A 23471-nucleotide genomic window follows, 5' to 3' on the forward strand; every position below is an offset into this window, starting at 1 on the left:
TAGCATACGCCAGATTTATATCAAAGGAGGCTGTCACTCAGACAATGCAAGAGTGCTGCAAGATTTTGTGAATGCTAAAAGTTTACAGAGACTGCAGGATAAACTGTAAAATTACATGGAAGCAAAACACACTGCAACCACACTTGGTTCAGAAAGTCTTGTGAGACAAAACCAGTTCAAAATTTAGAATAGTTCAAATTAAAACCATTATGTGCCTTGTCCTTATTATTAGATATTTGCTTTACAAGCTCCAATGGGCACAGGTTAGTAGGCTAGATGAATCTGTGGTCTAACCCACAACAATCTTTTTTCTCTTATATTAATGCCATTTTCTGAACCTCAGCTAACACATCACCTTTGTACTCTTAAATTTTATTTGAGCAAAATCAACATTGACTATTCAAAGTTCACATTATATCTGCGATAAGAAGATTTCCTCTCTGTACTGCTGCATTAATGAAATGAAACAAGAAATCCCCACACACCCACAGCCTGGAAATTAATGTTTTACCAGACAGTAACAATGAGCGTAGGGTTGCCTTCATATACCTTCTTAACCTTTTTTTTTTTTTTCCTTACATAAAACTAATAGAATCCCATTTTAATATATAACGCGAATATATACATTAAAGGATAGTTCCTCACCTTAAAGGATTTGTCAGCTGAAAGAAGTCATACAGCAGGTGTGGGCATGTATGTACAAGAAATCTGTATCTCCATAGAAATAGAAAGCAGGCAGATAACACAGGATCTAGTGGATAACAAAGCAGACGACAAAACCAAGCAGAATCTAGTTCTATATGCAATTGTTGGGGGGGGGGGGGGGGGGGGGGGGAGCAGTACCAGTACCCATAACTACTGTTAACAACTGCTTTGTGGTTACAATAAAATGAGTTAGCTTCGCTTTGGAAGATGGAAAGGAAGTTAAGGAGAAACTGTTACTAAATGGGAGATAATTCAAGCCAGTGTAACATGAAAAACATCCTTTTCTTACTTATTTTATTCTCCCCAAGAGGTCCATGAGGTTAATCTGTGGACATTTTATATAAATGTAACTGTTCATAGTCTGTTAAGGTTACTCCTTCATGAAGATTATAGGAGGAACTCATTTCAATATGTGTGACAAATACATTTCCTTACGTTAACAGTATGTTTCCTAAACCCACTTGATCCATACTAAAGACAGTCAAAAGCTGAACTACCATTTTTTCCTACATGGGCTACATGTATCACATAAAGCAACTGAATTTTAATGGATTAACTCTCAGCAGGATTCTCTCTATTGGTCCCACAAAGGATGGAGAGAAAAGTTTGATGTTGTAGACAGAATCAGGACTTCTTACACCCAAATATAACAGGTGATCTGAAAATAATCACCTTAGACACCATATATACATTGTTTGTGTGGTTTGGTTTGCAGTTTTGCTTGATGCAGTGCTCAAACAGGCATTGTGGACTTGGGACAATATGAGCTATAAATGAGATATACTATACATAGTGTCTCAAATATGTCTTTGTGACTTTGATAAAGAAAGATACCCTAGTCTTTGGAAAACAGATTTCAAAGTAAATAGTTATTTTTACATGTATGTGGTATATATTAATATGAGTTACTGATCTGTCAGGTATACGAAATTTCACCTTAAAGTCCATTACCCATACAGACAGCAGAAAAGTAAGTTTACTACAAGAAGATAAACTAAATTGCATGAATCCTGGTTGCCTGAATTCAAATTGAGGATCCATTTAGGGATTCAGGTTAAAAAGATGTCTACTTTTGCATGGGCATGGATAATCAAAGTATCAAGAGAAAAAAAAAAGTTTGGGAAAACAGGGCATAAATATCTGTAATGAGACATCTTTAGATAGCTTATAATCAAAGTTTGACCTGCAAACATTTTTAGCTTGTTGTCCCACAGAAAACTTAAACTATGTACCAAAAGCACAGCAATCTCAAATGCATTATATTCCTAGCAGCTTCGTGAAAGCAGGAAGCCTGGCAGAGAAGAGAGAGTGTATTGCTGCTTATGCTCAGAAGATGACTACAGCTCAAAAACATTTCCCTTCAGACATCAAGTACCCAGCCAGAAAAGAGCAAAATTGCTCAAAAATACATTTAATACAGCATTATACCTCATCAGACATAAGGAAATCTGATCATGCTTTATTTCTAAAGAATAGTGTGCCTAGTAAGTCCCACCACTGATGATAGTGTTCATTACTGTCACAACGCTCTCCAAACTATCAAGGTGCAACAAGGTCTTTTACCATCTCATACCAGCATACTCTTCATGCCATTCCCTCTGCTGCCTTTTCCTCATCTCACCTCATCCAAGGCACGTATTCTCTCTGCTTCTTCCTCCTCTCTCTTCCTTGGCTGCCCAACCACTTAACAGAACCAGCCACAGCTGCACCTTATCTACATCAGCCAACCCACCACCCCTGAAGCCGACCCACAGTTGTATATTATCAATGATAATTAACCCAGATTCACTCCTCTATATGTTACTTATAATGTTATTTCATTTTCAGGTTATGACATTCTTGCTATAAAATCATGAAACCCAGATCACACGCGATTCTGTCACTAAAATCTTAGGGTGTGTAGGTAAATACCTTTAACCTTGAAAAAAAAGAAGGATAAACAATAAATTCTTTCCTTCTCGAAGATGTTTCATCTCCCTCAAAGCTGAATACAAAAGTAAAAAAGAATGCTGCAGGGTCAATAGGGACTTCCCAAGAAGAAAATCTTGACAGTCCCCTTTTTTTACCACTCTGTATGATGTGGTGCCACGAAGAATCACCTGAGAAAAGTTGAAACAACTTTTCTTAGGTATCAGAAGTAACATAGCTATGCTTGTGTGGAGATTTGTGCAGAATAATTCACCAGGTTTTGCAGTGGCATAGATCTATACAGTTGGTGACTGCATCTGAACATTCTGAATGCCTGGAAGGAGTATTTGCTTTAGTAGTTCACTGACTCCACTAACTACTAGACAGTACTTCCTACCTGTCTGGAAGGAGAGAAGACATCCACAGATGCCAAATGACTTCGGCAATTGCATGAGGTGTAAGAATTGCCTCATTTAATTAATGCATTATGTTGGCACTTCTTTTCGAAATCATTCAGAGTTCTTGGAAATGGGTGTACAAACCCCTGAAGATTAGGGAGTTAACATGTTATAAAAGAATTCCTTTCAAATCTCAAATTAAAAACGTGTGTTTTCACTTGATAACATTAGAGTTTACAGCCCTTCTGAAAGTCGTTCTGACCATAGCCACCTGTCACCTACGTATGTCTACGTACTTCTATCTTTTATTCAGGCTAAAGTCTTACCTTCAGTTATCTTTGAAAACCAGCATCAAGTATTATTTATATTCTATAGGAAAGGCTGGTTCTTTGCATTTATCAAATTTCAGCCAGTCATATCCAATTTTCATTACACCTGTCCTGGCTAGGTAGTGTAAAAAGATTGTTATTGTAAGTTTTTGGTGTAATGACACAACATTTACAATATTCTTGTCCTGTTATATTCCTTTTCATATTTGATCTGAAAATAAATAGTCTTTATCAGTAGCATCTGCAATGATAAGAAAGCCTGGAGACACATCACATGTTAAATAATGCATCACTTGTTTAAGTCTACCATGTCACCTTTGAGGGGGGTGACTGAAAAGGAAAGTATTTTTTCTAAGCCCAAAAAAGATTAATAATTTTTTTATTAATGTAATCTGAGATAGTATATAATGCAAACCTCTGCTATAGTGATTATTTTATTTGAAATAGAAAGGCAAACCTATAATTTTACTACTAAAATTCTAAGAACAATAGAAAACAAGATAAATTAACACTGAAAATGGTTTTTACTCTGCCTACAGGCACAGCTGGCAAATATCTAGAGAAATAGACACTATATAAGCAAAACAGCAGAGAAAAAAGATGTGTGGGTAATCTTAATGAATCACAGGAGAAAGCAATGGACCTTGAGAGGTCATCCAGTTCAAGTTCATACACTTCCCTAAGCCACAATCAGAAAAAGAAGAGAAAAATCACTCCAGTGTTTCTGAAAACTATTGAGATGGACTTGCATGAACAAATAGGTTTTTTAAAAGACAAAATCATCAAGGTTAATGGTGCTGAGAGAACAAACAGGAAAGCTGAAGAAGAAAAATGTGCAGAAGATTATTGTAAATGGTATATTTTCTCAGTGTTTGAACTAGTATCTTATTTCTGGTAGTGTCTGACTGGATACCAAGTATCACTGAAATAACATGTCAGAGCACTGATAGGAAAGCTTTTTTCTTTTTTGTTCTTTTCCCTGTGAAGTGGGCAGGTAGGAATATTTCATTTCATACATCATTTGCAAATTGCTGTGGGGATTCCAGAAAGCCAATTTGGTTTCACAAAATTGATGAATGAGAAAAAAATGCTGCTGGTTTTGTATCTGTTGATTTTGAAAGCTGCACACCTGGGACTTTGGCACATTGGGAATTGTTAATGTTTCATTGTCACAGCACTACAGTGAAAATGCTGACGTTTCTTTTAACCCTCAGGGAACGTGTTCATCAGAATGCATATATTATTTTCTTTTCCTCTTCTTTTACTTGTAACCCTTAATAACAGCAAAAAAGAAACACTACAAAAAATACCCTATTAAATCTATTAAACCTGATAAATAATTTAAATTAACATGTTCAAGCAGTAAAACCTAAGGGGGAATGCAATTTAGACTGAACAAGGGAAGGAGACAGGATTGCAAGGGGGGTATGATGTGCAACTGCTGCTGCATCAGGTAGGGAGAGCTGTACACAGCGCTGATGGGAAAGGAGACAGTGAGAGACACATTAGTCCACTTTGGGTTTTCATGATTTTAACAGGGCTACATTAGAGCTAAATTCAGAAGGAACTTATAAGATCATCTGATCTATTACATCCACAAGACCTGGAAACCTAATCCAATTAAGATTTTTTTTTAACAGTAGCGATCATCATTTAGCACACTAAATGAAACCGACTTCCATAATACAGTCTGTAAGCTACAAAGCAATCTTTCACAATTCAAAAGAGCAAAAATGATAGGCATCCTAAACAAAAAAGTGTTATGTAAAGGTTTCTGTGTGCTAAAAATACTGAAAGAATTTTTCAAACCAGAGAAAGACATGTTATATTATATGGAAGGGTCTGTGCAATTTTACCACATCACTGTATAATTACCAGCCTATGTTCTGCATACAGTAAGCCACCACTAATTAATTAAAACAATTTAATACAAATTAAATATCTGATAAATGTTAGTTCATTTAAACATAAGTTGAAAGAATAAATTTTAAAGTTATTAGAATCAGAGAGAGAGAGGGAGAGAGAGCGCAATGGTAATGATCACCAGGTCAGTATTGTTCCTTCCAGCTCAGGGGAAGCCTGGTATGGTCCTGCTTGGTGAAATGAGGCAGCTACAGATGATATGACACAGATGCTCCTGAGACTATTTTCTACTCACATCAAGATGAGAAAGGAGCTGCCCTTTTTTACACATCTGTTGGGAAGTCTGTTGCAGGGGCCTAAAGACTTGGGGTGATCATGTGGATTAGCTCTGATCAAGAAAGGATTCCTTTGTGTAGGACAGAGTACTCCATAGCCTCCATGGAGCAGAGTTAGATAACCTGAGGGTTAACATCATAAAACTGTCACACCTCAGACACACTGTGTACCTCAGTCCCAGAATGCAGGATTCAGGACTTACTCCAGTGGTGGTAAAAGAGATGGGAAAAAGACAACAGAGAAGTCATTTATGAACAACCGTGGCTAAGCCTTCACCAAAAATCTTGTCAGATTAACTGGTCTTGCTGCCCAACAGAGGTACAGCACACACGCTTCATGCTTACACTGATCACTCTTCCTCCTCCATCCCATAAAATCCCCAGTTTGACTGGGGAATTCTCTGGGAGTAAAAAAAAAAAATCTTCATCAAATATATGCCTGGTTCTTCACCACGTACATCTGAAATTGAAGTCTTTTGAGTCCTACTAAACTGTCTATGTCCTTGTACTTCTAAATCAACAGCGATAACCCAGTCCAGCTTCTAATGAGAGTAAAATGACAGTACAACATTGCCTAACCCTATGCATGGGATTCCAAAGAACAATCCTGACATCCAATTAACTAAGTTTAAATACAGTTATTAAAACCTGCTGAAATACTCATGAAAAAATCGTAATTATGTAAGAGGTGAAGAAAGCCTTCAAAAATCTGATATGGGAGTTCATGCAACCCTGATGGTATATCAAACATAACCCCAAAAGAAAATATAAAATTACTCCTTGAAAGTTATTATCTTTTATTTTAAATCTGGACACTATCTTGTTTTAAAATATAGGAAATGCTTACAAAAATACTACATGCATAGATTTCCATCATCAGATATATCTGCATTACAAGTAACATTTACAACTACTTCCTGAATCCCTGATATAAAAAAATAAGAGTGGAAGATGGAAGATACATCAGATCCCACATGTCCTTGCTTCACAAACAATTAACAAATACCTGAGAAAGAAAGGAAGTACACAAACATCCCCGAGGCCAAAGATATCAAAAAAGCCTTTTCATTCAATCTTGATTTATAGAAGACCACCCCAGAGCACTAGAAAGTGAAATAAGTGGCAAAATATATGTTGTCATTCCAATATTATACATGCATTCTGTTAAGGCAAAAGAAAACTTTAAATCAAGCAGAACCCCCACCAAAACACACAGCTGATTTTGCTTCTCCCCTGCCTTTCTTCAGAAAGCTTCCAAAAATCTCTTAGTAAGCAAGAATAAGTTGTATGTGCTGTAAGTATGTATTGGACTCACATGGCAAGCTTTTGGTAGTGTGGGGGCTACAGGTGTGGCTTCTGTGAGAAAATGCCAGAAACTTCCCACATGTCCAATAGAGCCAATGCTAGCTGGCTGCAAGACAGATCTGCTGCTGGCCAAATCTGAGCCCATTGGCAATGGTGTAGTGCCTCAGTGATAACATATTCAAGAAGGGCAAAGAAACTGATACAGAACAGCAGCCAGAAAAGAGGAGTAAGAATACGTAAGAGAAACAGCTCTGCAGACACCAGGGTCAGTGCAGAAGAAGGGGCAGGAGGGGCTCCAGGTGCTGGAGCAGAGGTTCCCCTGCAGCCCATGGTGAAGTCCATGGTGAGGCAGCCTGTGCCCCTGCAGCCTTTGGAGGTTAAAGATGGAGCAGATATTCACCCGCAGCCCATGGAGGATGCCACACTGGAGCAGAGGGATGTGCCTGAAGGAGGCTGTGGCCCTGTGGAGAGCCTGTGCTGGAGCAGGCTCCTGGCAGGACCTGTGAGATGCTGTGGAAAGGAGCCCACACTGGAGCTGGTTTGCTGGCAGGACTTGTGACCCTGTGGGTGACCCGTGCTGGAGCAGTCTGTTCCTGACGGAGTGCACCCGTGAAAAGGACCCCTGTTGGAGCTGTTTGTGAAGAACTGTAGCCCATGGGAAGGACTCGTGCTGGAGAAGTTCATGGAGGACTGCCTCTTCTGGGTGGGAGGCCATGCTGGATCAGGGGAAGAGTGTGAGGAGGAAGGAACGGCAAAGATGGTGTGTGATGGTGTGATGAACTGACTGTAACCTCCATTCCATGTCCCCTTGTGCTGCTCGGGGTGGCGAGACAGAGAAAATCGGGAGTGAGGTTGAGCCTGGGAAGAAAGGACGTGTGGGGGGAAGATGTTTTAGGACTTACTTTTATTTCTTTTTATCCTGATTTGGTTGACAATAAATTAAACTAATTTCCCCAAGTTGAGTCTGTTTTGCCCATGACAGTAATTGCTGAGTGAATTCTCCCTGTCCTTACCTTGACTCACGAGCCTTTATCTTTTCTCTTCCCTGTCCACTCGAGAAGGGAGAGTGATAGGGCAGCTTGGTGGGCACCTGGCGTCCAGCCAAGGTCAACCCACCACAGAGTCAAATCTAAAATCCAATTTCAGCAACAGGTTAATATGACTGCAACAAATCTTTCAGATAAATCCTGAATTTGTGGTTCCAGAAACAAATACTTTGTATGCGTAAGAACTCAAGCAACAACTGTTACAGGCTAGTATCAGACCAATTACCAATGCTCAGCGACTAAGAAAAAGGAATATTCAGCTTCACAAGCCACCTCAAACAGGCATCAAGCATGCTTTCCACTTCAAAGAATGATGGAACCAAGAACTAAATTAAAATGAAAGCACAACCCAATGACGTGTATCCACTCACACATGGAATATTATTCCCCAGGCTCTGCAGCAGCAGCAGCTCCCACCCCTGACTACAGATAAGCACAGACACAGACTACCTTAGCAGAATTAAATATGCAAAATTAAATCACACCAAATGTAGGCTGACCTCTCTCAAAATAGGTGAAGACACAACCAGACATAAAGTTCTGGCTAAATATTTGTTCACCTTTCTTAGCTTTAAAATATTTTTGTATGGCTTATTATTGCACTATAGTCTTAATTGCACTGAATAACCTGCACTCAAAGGGAGAGACAAGTGATAGTTCAGTTTCTGGTCTTTGGGAAACTAGCTAGACTTGTAGCATTTCCATATTCAGTAAATTCACTACCAAACAGGCTGGAAAGAAGAATTTCCACTTCACAAGAAATTCTTCTGTTTCACATTAGGTTTTACACTGAACTGGAAAAGAACATGTCGCTTGAAATTTATCTATGAGCAAAGTTTCAGAAGTGCTTTATATGAGTACATCTATTTTTACAAATCAAATATTTTTCTTTGTTTTATTCCACATTACTGAAATCAAGTCCCAATGATTATTAAAATTAATGCCTCCTAAATTCTTTTCACACTGTACAAATAAACTTGCTATAGTATATGACTTATTTTTTACTTCTGCCATCTCAATTCTGTTCTCTCCATCTCTGCAAAAAAAAAAAACCTCTAAAATAAAAACCCCAACAGTTTTTAGTATTTTTTTTTTTTACTATTCCAAGATAGTTTACTGAGGCCAGACAAGAAAGGAAATTGTATGCAAAACTTTATTTAAAATAACAGCAACAGCAACAAAATCCAAGCAGCCAAACAAAAAAAAAACCCAAAAAACCAAAAAAACCCCACCAAACTTGAATTTTGAGTTCCAGGAAAAAATAATTATTACTAATTTACAACTCAGTACTTGCTCTGACATTATTCATTACAGAAATATAAAAAGACCCTTGACTGAACAAGATGCTATTATAGGTACATGCAACTCTAAATATTACGTTAATTAAAAGATATGTGGCAATTTAAAATCATAGGCATGAATATAAAGTAGAGCATGACTCATCAGTCAGAGCAGCCATGGCTACTTCTACCACACTATCATCTTAAGAGTAAAAAACTACAGTCTTGAAACTCAAGATTTTACTTTTCCTTAAATGTTTTTTAAGGATTTTTTACTAGATGAAATCATTATCGAACTCAGAGGATAAATTACAGGAGCAGTAATGAAAGGCAAAGCAAAAAATAACTTTGTAGACCAGTATCAGCAGAGTTTGCTGAAAAAACTTCAGTACTCTTGAAAGAATAATTTTATTTAAATCTAAAAATTATTAAAATTCCTACATGTAGAAACACTGCTCTGAATCACCAGTGCTTCATAATGACTTTATAATCCATCGTGTAATTTAGGAAAATTTAGAAGTGCTGTTATGGCTTACAGCACATGTTAATTAAAAACATATTTTTTCACATCAAAGTTAGTTAACAGCTGCATTTTGGAATGTACTGAGGAATAGAAGCATTGGATTAGATTAACTAGAAAAACTTCTCTCCCTGTCAAATCCATGTTTCCCTGTTTCTTTTATTTAGCTCCATTTTGGCTGTGTTTTCCCATAGTTGTATACACTAAACTTCAACTGTTGCAAGCAAAGTTTATTTTACTCATTTTTCATTAGAATGTCTTTTCACACAGATTTTTGGCAACCTTATTGCATTTGAGGGTTATCAAGAAAGACCTTAATACACATAAAATAGAAAATGCAGACCTCAGAGCTTGCTTTGTTTTCCAAGAAAAGCCAAACCTGAAATATGTCGTCACATTTGTTAGGAAATTGAAATAGGTAATAACAATGGTTTCTGTGCTATGTTTAAATTTAGGTTGCTAGAACTGCTAAGAAATAGAAAACACAGTCTGAGAATTACATAAGGTTTTCTCTGTGTGTTCTTTGAATGAAAAGCTTACAGAAAAAAACCATAAAATTTGGTTTTGTTTCATTATCTAGAAATGTTCTAATAATTTGCAGTCTCTAATAGGTAATCTGCAAAAGCAAACAATTTTCAAAGGTGTGTTCTCAACACATACTTCGAATCCTTCTTACCTTCTTAGAAAATCAACTATACATTCTAAAACAGCTCATTTCTCAAATCAGTCTCAATAGTCAGAGTAACAAATGCTTAGGTTTTTAAAAATCATTTAATATAATTTGAATGCCAGAAATAATTTAACAAATATATTTTTTAAAACCCAACAGATTAGAAAATGTTTTGTAATTGCTTTTGTTTTGTATCAATTGTTTGTATATTCCTAGGAGCCACAATGTCCTGTGGCTACAAGTTCCATTGCTAGACTAACCAATACATGAAGAGCTGCTCTCTTCTGTTTATTGTTAATGCAACTCCTATTAGTATAAATTGATAGCCCAGGTTCTTGTATCAGAAGAGAGAGGGCAGAATCATTCCTTTCTGCTCTTCCCATGTAACCCGTATGAAACCTCAATAAACCTCTTAGTCATATCCTTTCTGAGACATCTCTTTTCAAGACTGAAGAACCATAGTACACTTATTTCCCAGGTGGAAGCTTTTTCTGTATTTTTGATCACCACTACTGCAGTTCCTTACATTTTTCAACTTTATATAATCCTTTTCTCTCATGCTAAGGGAGAACTGTACAATGTATACATTGTCTGGCAAAGTATGCAGTTATACAGTGGCTTAATGATTTTCTCTGCTCTATTTTATCTGATCTCTATTGTCTTCCTAATAATCCCTAAAAATTATTTTGTGACTGCCAGTGATGTGCATACTTACATCTTTGAGCCTCACTACTTCGTAACTGAAATCTACCATCTGACCGCAACGATGGCAAGGTAGTTTTGTCCACTCTCTCTGCCATCAGCATCACTTTAAATATATCTATATTGAATTCTATTTTATTATCTGGAAACTGAGTTTCAAGATTTTTCTACAGTTCATCAGTTGGCCCTTGTCTCACAATTGAGGTTTCATTTTAGAGATTCACAAGTCTTCTGCAGCACACCACAAGCTGCAATGCAAATTTAACTAATCTATGTGTCTATTTATCACACCATCCTTCAGTATCCAAAACATCCCAGGCAGCCAGTCCCATGGAGTTTATAAAGCACCCAGTAGCTTAAAATCTCTGATGGAGTCACCAAAGTGGAGAGTAACAAAAAATCTTGATCTATTTGCATCCAGGAAGGGCCTTCAGAACACAGGAAATAAGATAACAATTTTAAGTGACCTACATGGTACATAACCATACCGTTACTTGTAGCATATGTTATTTCAACATACTTAACATATTCTGTAGGTTCTGGTAATGAATTGCACATTAGATGACTAGTGACATACTGAGTCACTGTATCTGTACTTGGGATTGTCATGGTAAACTGGAATAGCTATTTGCTGTCAATATAGGAATTCTTTTGCTCGTCTTGTTTTCATGCAGCTTCCCTTTTTGAAACTGAGCAGAGATGCAGTGATTTTTGATTGCATCTACAGGGACATTGCATATAAACTCATCACGGTTATTGTTACAGAGAGGTGCTATAAGTGAAGATTTCAGACCAGTTGCATCTTTTCTCAAGGATACAGAATTTCTGTGATTTCATCAACAAGAGATACTCTACACTGAATAATGCTCTCTATCATTGTTACTGACTTTACCATGCTCTTAAATTTCCATATAAGCTAGTCAGTGTTCAATTTCAGAAGCCTTAGTTCTTCATTCAAATTAAATTTGCCCATTATGTATAGGCTTTATTACAGAGGCATCCCCAGTCACTGAAGAATCTGAATCCTTGCTCACCACCCCTTTAAAAGTCAGGCACTATCTGCCTTTCATCTGGTTTCCAAAACAACACAGAGTACTACGAGAATTTAAGAGAATGCTACTGCAGGTGTCCTGGTCTTCAACTGCCTTCCTAAAGGATTATATTCTGCTTATATAACAAAATGACTAGATTGTAGACAAGGGGAAAACCATGGATGCCAACTGTCTTGACACTAACAAGGCTTTCAACACTTTCCTACGTTTAGGTCTGCATGGTTGAACTGCTAGATGCACAAAACAAAAGGGTGGATGGCTGGACTCAGAGGATCATGGTTAATGATTTCTACTCTACCTGGAGGCTTGTAACAAGTGAAATACCACAGAAGTCTGTACTAAGATCAAAGTATTTGCCAAAATTAAACATAATTCATTGTAATTGATTAAGACCTGGAGATCTCTCCTATTGAACTCCCAAAAGGAGTAAAGAGCATGCAGAAATGAAACTTAAGTGGCAATTTATGTAAGTGTTCCCACACCTGCTTTTCTTACATCTTTTTTCTTTCACTCTAATTATTTGAATTCTCTTTATTTTTCTCTGTTTATAAATTTATTGGATTTCTCTGCCAATGCTATATATTGTTTCCAGTTTCTCTTTCAAGTCCCTTCTCATTCTATTGCTTCCTTTTCCTTTAAAAAAAGTTATAATTTGAATCCTTCCTAAAAGTTGAGATAAAATTCCAAGAAAGTAATTAGAACAAGAAGACTGTGCAAAATAGTCAATATGTGAGTTTTTATACTAATACCATGCAGCTCCATCACACTCTTTTATTTGTTCATTACTGCAATCCATATTTCTCATCTGGTTTGGCTTGATTATAACTTCTAATGGCAAGACTGTCTTCAGATTTATTGATCATATAATTATCTTGTGACTGATACATAATTCTATTGATAAAACTTTAATTGTGGTGATGTTCTACTACAGAAAGATTCCCAGTGATCTTAGTAGCACTGGGCTATATGGAAGGAATGGATGTTCTTTATGTACAACAATAAAAGTCTGATTTCATAATGTGCTGATTTGAGAATACATGTTCATGTTGCAGAACAGTAGTCTATTCTGAGGAGATACCAATTCTATTCACTTCAGTAATTTTCTATCAGGTACAGTCACATTTAAAAACGTAAATAAACATTATGAAAAAAAGTAAATGGTTAGATTTTCAAGGATTCTGCGAGTTGCAACACAATAGAATGCTTTACTGAACTCTTCTGTTTTCTGGGTGTTTCTACATAACACATTCTGAAAATCCTGCTTGATTTTTACACTCTTTTAGTGACCAAGAACATGGCTGTACTTACATGCCCATTTGATGTTTTCTATTTGTTTTACTTCCTCCCTATATTTTAAAGACAATTGAATTTGATAGGTTATCTGTCTTATTTTCTGATAAAAAATGTTTGCAACAATGTATCTCCAGAGCTTTCAACTAAGTCTTTTAGTAAAGTACAACCCCCAAGACTAGCAAAGCAGACCTTTTGGAATTATTTCTCATACAGTAGTATCTACTTGCTAAAAATAACCCCACATGTATCTGATAAGTACATCTATTTTCTAGTTTACTGTATTAATAATAAATCATGATTAGTTTTAGCTGCTACAAATTAGGTAGTAATACATAGCTAGTGTACTAGCTACCCATGTAATTTCAAGCTGTAAAGTACACAATTCAGCAACACACATTTCACATTAAACCTACACATTACAGCAGGGATTATTTATCATATCTGGTGTGATAAAAGAAAAAAGTATTCTCAACAGTATTAGAACCAGGAATTCATATGTTTCTAACCCTTAGATGAACTGGTTTACATGTTATTTTGGAAATAAAAATATTACAGAGAATGTAGAGGATTCAAAGACAAGATTAAAAGAATTTTACTGATGGACTCTAGATATGGTAGCATTACAGATGATAGTGCAATCGATCACAAGAATATAAACAGAAACTTTTCTCTCACTGAAATGTGGTGCCACAACAGAAAAGAAAACCCAAGCATTTCTGATACTGTGTGTTCAAATCACATACTCCCCAATGTGACAGGCTGGGTGTAACCATCAGCCTTCTCAATGGAAACATGCATTTTGAATCTTCTTGTCTCATCTCATAATTTATTGACCTGTCGATAGCCAGCTGCAAACAGTTTTGATGCAACCATTTGCAGAAACGCGCTTAGTACAGAGCACCTAAAGAGCCATCTGACCTCCTACCGTGAATTTTCCTGAGTTGCAGCACCTTTAGGAGGTCAAGCAACTGGAGCTAACTTGGGTCACAACTGCCAGCAAATTGCAAACTCTTGGGAATTACCATTTCCACCCTTTCAGTTTTCTGAGGGCACATCTGTTAGCTTACAGCCACTCTTTGGTTTAGAGCCAGATTTTCACCCAACATTTTCTGCAAGAAGGAGCAGGTTTTCTGGAGCTGCGGTCCCACCCAGTGAGCTGAGCAGGGACCAGGGCTGGGGCTAGGGCCTGGGATCAGCTATGGGGCACCCAACAAGGCTGCAGTGATAAAGCCACAGCAACAAGGTAAGTCCCAGGCCATTGGGGGGTCAAGGAAATATCAAGGCCAGCGACATACCAGCAAGCCTACAGCATGGCTTAGGTAAAGCAAGGCTCAAGGCTCAATGCAACCCCCAGGCCCCTGTGGAGATCCTCACCAGGAACCATGCCTCTCCCAGGTAGCTGTGAGCACAGCTGCCCAAAGCTGCTGGAAGATGATGTCAGTGAAGGTGGTGCAGAGCAAAGCCTCCTGATGTGCTCAGGGACTGATGATTGGTTTCCATGCAGATGTTTAATTAAGATGACCTGTTCTAACTAGCTGATCCCTAGTCTCCTCCATACTCAAGTCTTTTGCCATGGACAACCCCTTTTGCCCATGAGCTGCAGTCTGGACCTGAATGGGGAGGGCTGAGCTCATCTGGCAGCCGATGCTTTCTGCTTCCCACTGTGCCACCTCCAGTTCTACCTATGCACTAGCACCTGGGTACTGAAAATGGCCCTGCCTTGACCAAAATATTCTGGTAAAAATGGTTTGCTTAGAAGAGCTATGACAGCCCTTCTTGTGACTTCTAGTGGAATTTAGGATGGCTTTGTGATCTGCAATAAAACAGATTTGGGGTTTTGGTTGGGTTTTTGGATTGTTTCTTTTTTTTACTCTTACTAAGAGATACACACTTGCTGAGAACAATTCCCTTTTCAGTAAGTTTTGGCAAATGTGTTATTAGCTGAACATTCAGTTTCATACCTGTATGAAAAGTTAACTAAATAAAGTCCAGTGAATTATATTTAAATGGAAAACTAAAAACATTTATGTTGTGATATTTTGCAAATGTATTTTTTGAAAAGGTTTCAAATTCAATCCTGAAATAATTATAGTTCAACATCATATAAATTTTTAAGGATAACAAATTAAATACAACTTGAACAAGTTCAACATTTTATTTCAAGTAAAAAATTAATCTTCCCCCCCCCCTCCCCCCCCCCCCCCCCCCAATTTGGTCACTTACAATGAAAAACTTTCATTTCTCATCAGGCAAATCCAATAGTTTTTTTCTCCTCAATTATATCCTAGTTCAACCTTTGAATGAAAAGAACCTATTACCTACATATGCAGTATCACAGGTTTGGGTGACTCCATATTTCCAGAAAGAAATACAAGTAAATAAAAATCCCTTCCTGTTCTTTGACATCCTCCACACCTGTGCTGTTACACAATCAGCATTCACAGCTGAAACAGTTTGTGTTCTTTCTCAACAAATCCGTATGCACATACAAAAGCCACTAATTCAGCCTGCTTAAGTAACTTAAAACTAATGCTGCTGACTACATTGTACAGAACTAAAACAGTCTAAAAGTTATATGCTATTAACATTAGCAAGTGATTATCTACCCCAACAGGATGTACAGTAGGAACAACATAAAGTAATCAAATAATTATATATGCCGTAAAAAAACTTCAGTCTTAAGAGTTACAAATAAAAACAAAGTCTGTATAAGTTTTGATGACCTTTGTTAATCACATCCACCGTGTGACATTGCGATCAATAAGATACATGATTATGATTTAAAAAACAAATTCTCTATAAATATTTCTGTTGCTGAAGGCAGCACAGGAACTTTGTAAGGCATCACTAAGAATATTGCATTTATGTCTTTAAATTATGTTCAGAATGGATTCTACAAGAACTATCTGGAACATGACTACAAAAAGCAATTATAACAAATAGGCTGTTACATCATCAGCCTTGCGTGCCAGGGTTGGGATTTTTTTGCATATTCCCTTAGATCCTCTGAAAATTTTCTCTTCAGTACTGTCCTTACAAATCAAAAGATCAACTAAAGAAAATACTTTAAAACAGATAAATGTCAGAGCAATTATGGTTTTACCTCCATGAAAAATTGGTTTTATTTAAAAAAAACCACACCATAATAACAGTTAAAGCTTATGAATATAATTATTCATAAATAATTATAACAAGTTATAATAAAGGTGGTGATCTTTATTTAGAGAAAGGATTGTAGGAATATGATCTACCGTAAGGCATATACCATTTTTTGGAGACTCAGCTGTTCTTATGAAAACAGTATGCTAAATGATTTTACTTTTTTCTTTACACATTTCTAGCAGATTACAAGTCCAAATCCAATTCAGCAGGAAGTTCTTTGTTACGCTCAGTAATCACCCCTCTCCATGGTAAAAGTAAAGTGTTTACCTTTTTAAAACCCTGCAGACTTCTGCTTAGTATCAGTGGCAAACACGCACAAAGTTTTCATGAATAAATGTGTATTTGCGTGGTTCATGCTTTGAATACAACTAAACTTTGTTGATGAAATAGCATGAAAAATGCAACACCCCTATACTGTATTGCATAAGATCAATTAATACATTTTTAGTCACATAAAATGTTATTCTATCTTTTAAATGTTAGTGGAATAAAGGAGAAATCTAATATATGTCTAGATTAGTAATGAAGTTTCTTCTGAAATAACTTGATTAAAAAACTTGCAGTGTTAGTATTTTTCTGCAATGTCTTCCAACTCCCAAAGTAATTTTCTTCAAGAGACACGATAGAACTCTAGATGAGTCTTACTGGTTTTAGACTTCGGTGATTAATGTGTCATGTACTGACCAGTTATTCAACAGCTCAGCTTTTATGAGTGTGTTCATATCTCTGCATCTGAGTTAGGATTTCTAATATATAATATGTTTTTGTACATATCTACCAAGTCACAGACAGATTTAGCTCTCTAGGAGAGATTACCACTTTCAAACTGTTTTATGTAAGCTTTGGTAATCTTCAAAATAACTCCAGGTCTACCTCCCTATTTTAAAGATAAGGACATAAGAAACAAGGAATTACAAAGATTGCTTAAGATCCTACAAAAAATCCTCCCAGAGCACATAAGACATTCAGTCCTCTTGTATCTCTGTTTTGCATCCCAACCTTACAGCCAGGCTCCTGCCATTGCTGTGGATAAAGCTGTAAGGCTTTCAGAGGAAAAGTCCTCAAGGTGTGGAATATAATACTGCACAGCTAACAGAAACAAGTACTGATTTACAAAAAAAGCAAAGCTGATGGGAGGACAGAGGGAGAAAGAACAAGGCACAAGCCCAGGAAATGTAGGAAGGAACATTTTCTGAAACAAATATTCAGTCTGTAACATCGCGCCAAACAAGCTTGAAAAATCTTAGCTTAATCAAGTACTTTTCCACAAATGAAATTACAAACAGAACGAGCTGCTTTTTCTCAAAATACGTGTAAGGCAGACCTCAAGCCAGAGCATCTCTTATAGAATGCATTGAGAAACTCCTGCTAACTCACACCTCCTTATAGCAACCACTTCTGTTGAGCCTTCCTGTACAGACAAGACAGCAAGCTTTGCCATCCCCATGGTCAGATCCTGGAAAAAAACACCCATGTGCACTTTGGAGATATTCCCTGTCCTACACTGAATTCAGGATGGAATCTACTGAAATACACTTTTTGTTTTAAGCATCTTATTTTTCTGTTAAAGTGTAGCCTCTATGTTTTTTAATAATTTGCAAAATCTAATTTTCAAAACCAGCACAATTAATCAGGTACCCAGAAGTTGCTTAAAATTCAAAGCACAAATACACTTTGAAATAGCAGTAACTTCGGGTATGTGTCCAACAGGGTATGGCAGCACCGGCTTGCCTCAGACTACCTGTAAGTTGCCACACTGCCATCAGAGCCTGCAGTGGAAGCTCCCTGAAGCAGTGGGAGGTGACCCAGAGGTGCCTGGGCTGCCACCACCCCAGCATATCAGCATAGGTCAGAGCTGGGAAGGAAACTGTCCTGGTTTCAGCTGGGATGGAGTTAACTTTCTTCTTAGTGTCTGGTGCAGTGCTGTTTGGGACTTGGTGTTGTTGATACACACTGATGGTTTGGTTGTTGCTGGGTGATGTTTATGCCAAATCAAGGACTTTTCAGTTCCTTGGGCCCTGCCAGCCAGAGGGCTGGAGGGGCACAGAAAATTGGGAGGGGACACAGCCAGGAGAACTGACCCAAACTAGCCAAAGAGGTATTCCGTACCATATGACATCAGGCTGAGTATATAAACTGGGGGAAGAAGAAGGAAGGGGGGGCATTTGCATTATGTCATTTGTCTTCCCCAGTAACTGTTATACGTGACGGAGCCCTGCTGTCCTGGGGATGGCCGAGCACCTGCCTGCCCATGGGGAGTGGTGAGTGAATTCCTTGCTTTGCTTTGCTTGCGTGCGTGGCTTTTTCTTTACCTATTAAATTGTTCTTATCTCAATCCTCGAGTTTTACATTCCTTCCCAATCCTCCCCCCATCCCTCTGGGGGGTGGGGAGTGAGCGAGCAGCTGCCTGGGGCTTGCCAGCCAGGGTTGAACCACAACAGAAACACAGACAAACATACTTAGAGCAGCTGTCAGAATAGGAGTTTCATTGGTTTGTTGAGGGGTTTTTTTTGGTTTGTTGCCTGGTTGGGGTTTTTTGTTTGTTTGTTTGTTTGGGGTTTTTTGTGGCTTTTTTTTAATGATTTTTTTGTTTTAAGAGGTAACATCATGTCTACAGTCTTCAACTTCCCCTTCAGCTGTTGCTGAGTTTTGCTATGCTGCTTCTAAAGGCAATGCTGGATTCTAAGCTTTCCCAAACAAATATAAAGAACTGGGTACTTGAAAGTGAGGAAGAAAAAGTATATAGAGCAAATATGATGATATACACTCATCTCTGCACCTATAACATATTAAACCTTACAGTCTGGTAACACTGTATTTTTTATAACACATTATTAAGGTTAATGAGATTTGCTAACATAAAATATTTGAAACAGGCTAAACACCAAGATTAAACCCAAGATTCATTTCTGAACTGTTATCTTAGCAGTTTTTTTTCATTTTATTACTGAAAAACATGTAGGTCCCAGCTGTACTTACATTTTCAAAAGTTAGAATTCATCTTTTAAAATCAAGCTTTCTTTAGCCTACTGCTTTATCCCCAGCATGGCCTGACATGAATAAATAAATGAAGGAGGAGGCACTATACCATGTTTTGAACATGACAACTATGCAAAACTGAGATGACGTGTCAATTTTTGTCTATTAGATTCATACATAAAATCTCATAGAGCTCTTATTCCACCAAGTACTTAAATTGTACCAAATATGCACACAAAGGTATCAGCAATGAAGTGGAAGAAGTTCTAAACTCAGCTCTTCCAGGACACATCACTGACAATAACAAACACAACTCTGATGACAATTACATAACTTATCCTAGCAGGATAAATGCTAATGGCTAACCAACAACCAAATATCTGAAAATACAATCATTACTTAAGTATATACTATTTTGTAAAAATTTCAAATACGGATGGTCAACCTGAACTTCAGGTTAATAAAATAAAATAATTCACTGAGAATATTCAAGATCTTTCACCTTGTAATAGAAACTTTGCATTTTTTCCTGTTTACTTATTTTCCCCAAAAGGCTCCGAAATAAAGCTGAATAGTCAGAATTAAATTGCAACCCTCATTCTAATAATTCCTTTTGAGTGTAGAATACAGTAACATAGCAAATTGCAAGAAGTAGACTGAAATTTGGGTGTGAGTGGGGGAGTGTGGGTGGGCAGAGAAGCCAAGTCAATTTCCTCATGTGACATAAGTCAGAAAAGGATGCTGTTATGAAAACATTTTGAAGCTCATCACCAATAAGTCTGAATCTTGCAAAAGATGTTCTGAAGAAATAAAAAGTACAGGAATGCTGCATTCAGAGAAAAATATAGCAGCAAAAAATGGCTATAAATGCAAAGACTATGCTAGTCAGGTAGGATATCCAAGTGCTGCTAAAAAATAGGGTCCCAAAGTAAAGTGTGAACCCTAGTTAGACTTAAATAAAAAACACTTTCAAAGAAGAAAACAGAACAATGTTCTGTAACCTTGGATTGAAAATCCAGGGTTGAAATACTGCTTACTGAACCAACTGAAAGACCAGATTCCTTTATTCTGGAAAAGGGAAAGAGCTTGATTCTGAGGAACTTAAGAGAAAACCCAGATGCAGATGTCTTCCATTGGCTTTGCTAGATCAACATGATAAACTCATTTTTACTATTAAAAAGTGTTTTTTATCCAGCAGAAAAAAGCCACTGTCTAATCCTAGGATGCATCACCATCCTGGCACTTAGATAGATGATGACCACTGAAATTCAAGTGAAATATTTTGCTGGTGAGCCAGAAAACATAACATCCTTTGATGAACTGACATGAAGAGTATGGTTCTGGCAATACTCTAGTCTCAAATTATCAGAGTCAGGATATTTGTTGGTATATCATTTATTGGAGTCAGCAACAGCTGAGGATATCTGCTGGACTGCTAAACATGCAAGAGGCAGATTTAGATCATGGATGATGTGCCCCACTCTCCAACTTCAAAGAGTGGCTCTTTATTTGCAAAATACTGTATCACCTCTTTTACTACTGCAGTAATAGACAATGGCAATGCTAATTGTCATTAGTACTTTAAATTGCAATATCTGGAAGAAATGTGGATACACATACCTGACCAGTGTGAGTTTCTGAACACTAATTACATATGATTGACAGGCCTTCATAGTACAGAGACCTTGGGCTATACATTCTTCTCTCTGTGCTCCCTTCCCAAGTATGGATGAATGAAAGTTTTCCCTGTGGCTGGATAAGATTTTGTGAAAGGACATATTTTTCAGACATTGCTTAGGTCTTTTCTTCCAGTGCTTGGATTTATACATGAATTAACATGTCTATGGAGCAAATATTTGATGTTTAAAAGAGCCAAATTTGAAGGGGCTCCTTCTGGCACCAACGGGACACAAAACTGCATACTTCCATGTAGACAAGAGACATGAGAGTCTTTTGTCGGTGTATGGTGGCTGGGGTATGCAAACAGCATGAGATTGATCCAAGTCCTAGGTGTTGTAGGCTTCAATAATACTCTTAGGAGTTCCATCTGCTGGGTGTGCCACATGTGATTTTTGAACATTCATACTGCAGTTCAGAGAAATCAGGATTCCTATGGTTTCATTCATGGAATTCACTGTGTTGGGAAAAAAATCCATTCATCTTTTATCAGCCAGTTATCAAGATAGGGATGTACCTTCAACATCTGACATTTAAGAATCATAACCTTACCCCCATATCACTTTTATTCAGGCATCTTCCACATCATGCAGGAAAACTCTGCTATCAGTATATATACTGATATATATACACTATCAGTGTCCCCGGTGGCCAGCCAGTCTCACAAAACTAGAGAAAGGTGGCCTCCACTGCCACTCAGAATAAGCTGATGCTCATTCTTGCCAAATTGCTGTCTTTTGGCTCACTGCTTTTTCCTTAGCATCTCATAGATTCTTAGTTTTTCTCTTGAATCCTTGAGCTGTGGTCACCATTTCAGCAATTTCAGTATTGTCATACATGGCTTTAGCTCACATCCCTTCTCATGCCTTAGCAGCAGTCTTTGTAACAAAAGTGAGTCAAGACCACACCACTGTGCTACACTAAATGAGGTCTGAAGTGACAGGTTGAAGGTTACAGCATGCTATCACTGGAACGACAAATGTCAGTGAACACCTACTCATTATATACATTCAGTGCCATGTGAATAACAAAGGCCATATGCCTGAATGGATAATGATCCTGGCCTATTGCAAATCTAAGGCGTTTACAGTACAAAGAACTGTTAGAGACCTGGAAATAAGCTTCAGATTGAGAAATGGGAACCAGTCTTTGTTTCTGGAACAAGGGGGTTATCCTCACAAAGTCACTATCCTGTAACTGAATTTTTGAGTATACATGGTTCAAGTTGCTCGAATCTGAATTCTTTAATAACAAGGAACTAGTTAAAGAGCTATACTTGATACTGCTATAGGCAAAAAAGAAACAGATCTGTTATATATATAAAAAAAAATTAGTTAGTATATCTGAAATCCTAACAATTGGATCAATTAATTACTAAGACCGCAGATCTAATTATAGAAAAAGAAAATTAAAAGAAAATAAAAGAATATTGTTCTATGTAAATTCCTAAATAATATTAATAATAATAATATCAATAATAACAACAATAATATCAATAACAATAATAATAATACAGTTAAAGCTACACACATTTCCCAATAGCTCCTTTTTCCAATGTCGTAGACACGGTTCTGCTCTTCTGCCAGGCCCTAAGGTTGATATCTTCAGTCTGGACTGGGGGGAGGCAATAAAGCTCAAACACATTAGGTCCTTAGTTCTTTGATGGGAGGTTAATGTTTTTTTAGCATGTTGATGTTTCCTCCTCCTCTATAGTCTCCTTAGGGTCATTTTCCTGTGTACTAACATGTTCTACACCTTGTTTTCTCCACTGTCTGCAAGTCCATGTTGCATTGAAATTTACCATTTGTGCAACATTTATGTATGTTAAATACTTGTACTCCATCGTTACCCCTCTAACCAGTTTACTCCTGCTCCTAGATCTGAATTTTTGACTGATTTTTACTGAACATTCTAAAATCCCAGGTTCTGCAATGTCAGCATGGGTTCCTATTATTATCATTCTACATCTGTACACATCTACACTGCCCCACAAATTTTAAGGCCTCTGATATCATATCAAGCACGTATTCCTCGGCATCACTATGTTGTAAATATTTTTTAACACCGAACTACTCATTACTACTATCTATATAAAACCTGTGGCTATACCACACAAAGCTAAGCAAAAGTACAAAAAATTAAGCATAACGACCTAATCATCAGGTATTATTAAACAAACTGCCATTACAGCTCAACAAGCAAAACCAAAGCTCCAGGCAGGCCATGATGAGTTCAGATAAACCAATC

This window comes from Falco peregrinus, chromosome 3 (genome assembly GCF_023634155.1).
Source record: "Falco peregrinus isolate bFalPer1 chromosome 3, bFalPer1.pri, whole genome shotgun sequence".
NCBI lineage: Eukaryota > Metazoa > Chordata > Aves > Falconiformes > Falconidae > Falco > Falco peregrinus.